Here is a 7,571-nt window from a genome sequence, read left to right as displayed (position 1 = left end):
GCTTTAAAACATTTTTTTTCTTATTTATTTTTATAATATTAAATTGTGTTTTTTTTTTTTTTTCATTTTTATCACTTTTATTGCTGTCACAAGGAATGTAAACATCCCCTGTGACAGTAATAGGTAATGACAGGTACTCTTTATGGAGGGATCGGGGGTCTAAAAGACCCCCGATCCCTCCTTTGCACTTCAAAGTATTCAGATCGCCAAAAACTGCGATTCTGAATACTGTGTACTTTTTTAAATCCGGCGCCATTGGCAGCCGAGAAACCCGGAAGTGACGTCATGACGTCTCTTCCGTGTTTACATTGCGGGGACTGGATCAAAGCCTTTTACGGCTCTGATAGGCTTTTCCGAGTACAGCCCTCGGGTCCTGGATGCTTATACAAGGAACGCTCTAGGGATGCGCTCCTTGTATAAGACTGACAGGCGTCTCAGCCAATCAGGTTGGCCTATTCTGGCTAGTTTAACCTGAGATGCCTGTCAGTCATCGAGGGCGGTAGAAGACATCGAGGGACGTGGATGGCTGACTCCAGTAAAGGTAAGTGCCGGGCGGGGAAAGGGGCACTTTAATGGGCACAGTGGGGACAATTAAAGGGCACAGCGGTGACAATTGATGGCACAGTGGCTGTGTTTGATGGCATGGCACAGTGGCTGCGTTTGATGGCATGGCACAGTGGTGACAATTGATGGCACAGTGGCTGCGTTTGATGGCATGGCACAGTGGTGACAATTGATGGCACAGTGGCTGCATTTGATGGGCACAGTGAGGCTGCAATTTTTTTTTTCGTTTGCGCCCCCAAAAAATTTTGAGCACCAGCCGCCACTGGTATATACTCGAGTATAATCCGACCCGAATATAAGCTGAGGCAGCTAATTTTACCACAAAAAAATGGGAAAACTTATTGACTTGAGTATAAGCCTAGGGTGTCCATCTGCATGCCTCACTGTGTCCATGTGCATGCCTCACTGTGCCCATGACTAGACTGATGTTTAACATGGGACTCTATGGAAGGGGTGCCCGGATTTGAAAAATCGGCGGTCCCCAGCCGTAGGTCCCCCCAGACAACAAACTTTTCACACTTGTAGAGGAGAAATGGGGCTACATGTGTGCCAAGTTCCGCGTCCAGGGGACTTACGACCGGTCGGTACCGGGTCCCCAGGTTCACCAGAGAAATGACCGTTTAACATGGGAGTCTATGAAAGGGGTGCCCCGGCTTTGAAAAAAATCTGTGCTCCCGGGCTGTAGGTTCCCCAGGCACACTTGTAGGGGAAGAGTGTGGATACAGGTGTGCCAAGTTTGGGGTCCAGGGGACCTATGGCCGGCCGGTAGCAGGTTACCAAAATCCAGGAGATCAGGCGCAAAAAGATGACTCGAGTATAAGCCGAGGGGGGCATTTTCAGCACAAAAAAATGTGCTGAAAAACTCGGCTTATACTCGAGAATATACGGTAATTGAAAACATGGCAGTATCGTGGTGACAGAGGAAAAAAGAAATGTTCCTGGACTGCCGCACTCTGATAGGTGATGTATTGAAACAAAATGAACAAAGGATAAAATCTAAAGCTGTATAACATCCAAAAATTCATCCAACACTGCAATCAATGGTAGAAAGTGGACATAGGGGACAAAAAAGCTAACATGTTTCACATCATTGATAGATGCTTAGGGTCAGATCCACATACATGTTGATCGGCGCAGCGTATCGGAGATACACTACGCCGCCGTACCTTACCTGACGCATTTTCGAATCCTCAGCGATTTTGCGCCGTAGTGTATTTCTGGCGGCGGATTTCAAATTGGGCGGGTTGGGGGCGGGTTTCATTTAAATGAAGCACGTCCCCACGCCGAATGAAATGCGCATGCGTCGTCCAGAAATTTCCCGCCGTGCTTTACGCGAAATGACGTTGCAACAACGTCATTTTTTGAACTCAGACGTGAGTTACGTCCATCCCTATTCACGGACGACTTACGCCAAAAAAAAAAATTCAAATTTCGACGCGGGAACGACGACCATACTTAACATGGCAATTCTATCTATACGCCGCAAAATACCAGCTTTAACTATACGCCGGAAAAAGCCGACTACAGACGACGTTAGAAAATGCGACGGCGTCGCGTACATTCGTAGATCATCGTAAATCGCTAATTTGCATACCCGACGCAGAAACCGCCACCCAGCAGACGCCAAAGTATTGCATCATAGATCCGAAGGCGTACGAAGATGTACACCTGTCGGATCTAACCCAGAAGCCGTTGTATCTTGTTTTGAGGATTCAAAACAAAGATACAACGCGGGAATTTTGAAATTACGCCGCGTATCAATAGATACGCCGGCGTAATTTCTTTGTGGATCTAGCCGTTAGTCATAGCTGATCGTGGTGACAGAAGAATAAGAATGAAGATTCTTCTGCCCGTCCTTTTATTAGTGTGGTCAGGCAGCAGATAAACCCGAACCCGGTGTGACATCCAGCAGGAATATCCCGGAGAAGAGAAGAAGGCACATTTAGAAGGATTGTTCCTTTCTTAATACAGAATTTGCGATCGGTAATTGAATCCAGTTGGGTCGTCTCCTGCCAGGCTGAAGGTTAATAATCCTCAGGAGATAAGAGCTGGTTATTGTACGGGAACGGTGCTCATCTCCTACCTGAACATTGTTAACCATGTTTTATAATTGACCATTGAATATTTCAGAAGCGCCGCTTCGTGGTTTGCGTTACGGATAGCGAGCGAGGCGGCTCTCAGATTGAATTTAGATTTATTACATATATGTCAGCATTTGGCTTTTTTTTAGTCATAGTGAGGCTTGTTCAGGCTGATGAAAAACGGTAGATTTGGTTTATAGCGCAACTCTGCTTACCAGGGGCCAAGAAAAAAAGACGACAGCCAAAGTGATTTATGTGAATCTACGTTGATAAAAAAAATATGTATTTGCAACGTAGACTTTATTGGATCTGTTTTGAATGAAAATGCATTCTTGTATATATTCCTCTTGGGGGTACACATAAGAAATTCATTTTTATTTTTGTAACATTACATTATAAGTCGTACTCAAAGGAAAAAACTTACCGTATTTATCGGCGTATACCACGCACTTTTTTGCCCTGAAAATCAGGGCAAAATCGTGGGTGCGCGGTATACGCCGATACCCGCGCCGAGTTTTGAATACTGCGCCAACATATACCGAGCGCAGTACACTCGGGTATAGTCGGGCAGTCTCGGCTCCTTCCGCGCTCACGTCCTGGACGTTCAGGACGTCAGCGCGGGTAGCCGAGCATTGCCGACAATACACGAGTGTACTGCGCTCTGTATATGTCGGCGCAGTATTCAAACTCGGCGCGGGAAACGAGCGGGGAGGACACCGCAGAAGGACGCCGGACCCGCCGAAGAGGACACCGGACCCGCCGCAGAAGGACACCCGAAGCCGCAGAAGGACGCCGGACCCTCCGGCGTCCTTCAGGATTCGGGGCATCTTTAGGGGTGCGCGGTATACGCGGGAGCGCGTTATACCGCGATAAATACGGTAAATACTATGGTTAAAGCCTAACTCTAGGTTAAGGTAAGACATTACCCTTGTATTACTTTCCTACCCATCCTATCCACCCCACTCCTGCCACACTGTAAGGGTTAAACCCTTATATTTTTCTAGGTCTGGAGAAAAAAGTATCTCCTCATTCCCACAGGCGTCCGCTACACTGCATCATCGATCCCACAAAACCGCCTCGCCAGTCCTAGGCAGTCCAACGTCATCAGAATTTCCGAAGATTAGTTTTTTGCTTTTTTCGGAAATTCCGGAAATTCGAAAAATTCTTTTTTTTTTGTTTTTTGCTTTTTCGGGAATTCGAACATTTGGAAATTCGGAATTCCGAATTTCCGAAAAAAGCAAAAAAATTAAATAAAACTAAAAGCAAAAAAAAAAAAAAAAAAGAATGAAACAAAAAATGAAAAAAAAAAAAAAAGAATTTGTCGAATTTCCGAAAAAAAGCAAAAAAAAAAACGAATAAAACAATTTTTTTTTTCAAGTTTCCCAAAAAAATAAAAGAATGAAACAAAAACGAAAAAAACAAACAAATTTTTTGAATTTCCAGAATTTTCGAAAAAAGCAAAGAAAAATCGAATGAAACGAAAACGAATTTTTCGGCAGTGCACATGTCTAATTTAGATTAATCTAACGATTGCCTCAATCCCGCGCCTCATTTTTATTTTTTCACTCCAGCGCTGAATTAGCTGGATTCAGGTAGATGGGCGCATCTTTCAGGCGGCGAAGCGTATCGTATTTACGCTACGCCGCCTTAAGTCAGAGAGGCAAGTGCTGTATTCACAAAGCACTTGCCTCCTAAGTTACGGCGGCGTAGCGTAAATGGGGCCGGCGTAAGCGCGCCTAATTCAAATGAGGATGAGGGGGGCGTGTTTTATGTAAATGATTGGTGACCCGACGTGATTAACGTTTTTTACGAACGGCGCATGCGCCGTCCGTGTACATATCTCAGTGTGCATTGCTCCAAAGTACGCCGCAAGGACGTATTGGTTTCGAAGTGAACGTAAATTACGTCCAGCCCCATACGCGGACGACTTACTCAAACAACGTAAAGTTTTCAAATTTCGACGCGAGAACGATGGCCATACTTAACATTGGCTAGGCCACCTAGGGGGCAGCTATATCTTTACGCCGGCGTACCTCTTACGGAACCGGTGTATCTTTACTGCGACAGGCGCACGTACGTTCGTGAATCAGCGTATCTAGTCATTTGCATGTTCTACGCCAAACTCAACGGAAGCGCCACCTATCGGCCACCGTAAATATGCACCCCAAGATACGACGGCGTAGGAGACTCACGCCGCTCGTATCTTAGCCTAATTTAAGCGTATCTGGTTTCCAGAATAGGCTTAAATGTATGACAGCGTAGATTCAGAGTTACGACGGCGTATCTACTGATACGCCGGCGTAACCCTACGTGAATCTAGCTAAATGACTACATCCAAAAGGCAACTATGCGCAAAAACTTGCCACGCCCACTTTCAAAAAGCATTTCTTTAACCAACCAGGAGCTCCTAGTTCTGCAAGGACTGCCAAGTCCTCTAAGCCATAAAACAAGTCCACCTCACAATGTTGGGGTGCCCTCAGACGCTTGGGTAGGGGGAAGTTTGCAGATGTTTGGGAGGGGGGACATTACATACTGGGTGGGTTTGCAACATACTGGCTCAAGGTTAGGGATGAGCTCCGGCGTCTTCGCACACTCCACGTGCAGAGCCCGCCAGGAAGTCGGCACGGCGCTAATCACAGGCAGGGAGACATTGTCCCGATGCGCGGCTGCAGAGTTCGGGAAATGTCTCCCTGCCTGTGATTAGCGCAGTGCCGTGACGACTTCCTGGTGGGCTCTGCACGTGGAGTGTGCGAACACGCCGCAGCTCATCCTTACTCAAGGTTACAAGCTAGAATTTAGGAGCCTTTGCCCTCCATGTTTTTAACTTTTTAAATGTTTCCTTTGAATCTGCAAAAAAGACTGTTCTTTTATGAACTTTTGATCATCTACTATCGCAAGGAGTGATTGTTTAGTTTCCAGGCAGTGAAATGTTTATGGAGACTCGCCAAGTTTCTGGATGGCATTGGTGTGGTCAGCAGGGAGATTTCCTGGCATCATAGGATATCAAGGATGCTAATATTCATATCCCAATCTTCAAGCCTCACCCGTGGCTCTCGCATATTGTGGTGGAAGACCACCACTTTCAGTTTGTAGTAGGGTTGCCACCTTTTCTTCATCCCAAACCCGAACACTTTAGCCACGCGGCAATTTTTTTTAAGGGCGAATGCTGTGAGCAGTAACCCTCTTACATCAAAATTTACCTTTACACCAAAGTTCCCACTTACTTTAGATTTCCCAGCATTCCCCCTTAAATCAAGGTTCCAAAAGCCCCCCTTATAGTCCACAGGGCACCCCTTACATCTGAGTCCCCTTTACCTTAATGTACTCACAGACATTGGACGGTGAGCTGACCCGAGGATGGAGGCTCAGACATCGACACCTTTCATCCACAATGTATCTGGCGGCTGCTGGGCTTCAAATTTCTTGCCTGCCCATGCCTTTCCTGAGGCACAGAACACAGGGGATTGGAGTGTTGGTGGGCAGACAGAGGGGTAAGGGTGGAAGGAGGAGCAGCAGATTGAGTCATCTCTCCTCTCCTGTGTGGGGGTGGGGCCCGTGCGTACACCGATGATGTAATTGGTAGTTGTGGTACTCAGTTACTTGGGGAACTGCAGTCCATTCTGAATAATGTGTCCAGGTTTTCAGGTGGTCTGAAATCCAGACACATGATTCAAAACCTGGACTGTGCTGGTCAATCCTGGACAGGTGGCAACCCTAGTTTGTGGCCCTGCTGTTCAGCTTGTCCACTGCTCACCGAGTATTCACCAAAATACTAGCCCGATCTTTGAGCTCCTACGAGTTCAGGGTATTCTTGTTATAGGTGACCTGGACAACTTCTGACGAAGCATGTGATGACGTGCGGAACGTGTCAACGTAGGCTGCAGCGGTGAGGGCGGAGCCTGAGCTGTGACATGACACGCTACCACTGAAAGTCCAGGTGGGACAGGCTATCCAGCACTGCGCGCGGTACCGAGTCAGTCATCACAGGCGATTGTGATTCCTTGGGATTACCACAAACATACGGACGGGATCCAGTAGCTGACCTATTTACTCCACATTAGTGAAACAGGCTGAATGGACTACACACAGACCTGAGTAGATTGGGAGTGGCGAGAGCCTGTGGGCAGCTCTTTTTACTACTCACTTTACACAATTAAGTAACCGGTATCCGGCCATTAGCATTGGACTTCAAGGCCCGGATTCAGATACATTGGTGTATCTAGCGGCGGGCGTAACATATCTCAGATACGTTACATCGCCGTAAATTAGGGCGCAAGTACTTTCTGAATACGGCCACCTAGCGTCCTGCGTAAATATGCAGCCTAAGGGCCTATCAGGGCTGGCCGAGACTCACCTACTGTGACGCTGGATGAATCACGATGCACCTGTGAAGCATTGCTAAATATGTTGTCTACATGATGCTGAGCATTTTATTGGTGTGATAACGTTGTCTCAATTTTAAATTGCTTCTTCGGACGGTTGCTGGGTATAGTCCAGCAGTCTGCGTGACACAGATACAAATACTACCAAAAGAAAGCTCTATTTGTGGGGGGGAAAAAAAGGACGCCAATTTTGTTTGTGAGCCACGACCGCGCAATTGTCAGTTAAAGCGACCCAGTGCCGAATTGCAAAAAATGCTCTGGTCTTTGACCAGCAATATGGTCCAGGGGTTAAGAAGAAAAAAAAAAAAAAAAAAACACCCCACATAGCTGGGGAGCTTTCTGTAAATGGTGTACAGAATGTGTCCAGATTGCACTTCACAGAAAATTACAGCGGCTGCAAAAGGAAAGGTAATTTTTAATAACATTCAATTACAATATGGCCTGTGTTGCAATTGTATATACTATATCCCCCCCCTATGAAAGTGGAGTTGCCTTTTAAGCAAGAACATTTGAATGCAGTGACATCTCAGGGTTGAAAGAGATG

The sequence above is a fragment of the Rana temporaria genome, chromosome 10 (genome assembly GCF_905171775.1).
Source record: "Rana temporaria chromosome 10, aRanTem1.1, whole genome shotgun sequence".
NCBI lineage: Eukaryota > Metazoa > Chordata > Amphibia > Anura > Ranidae > Rana > Rana temporaria.
Note: the sequence above shows the minus strand (reverse complement) of the source record.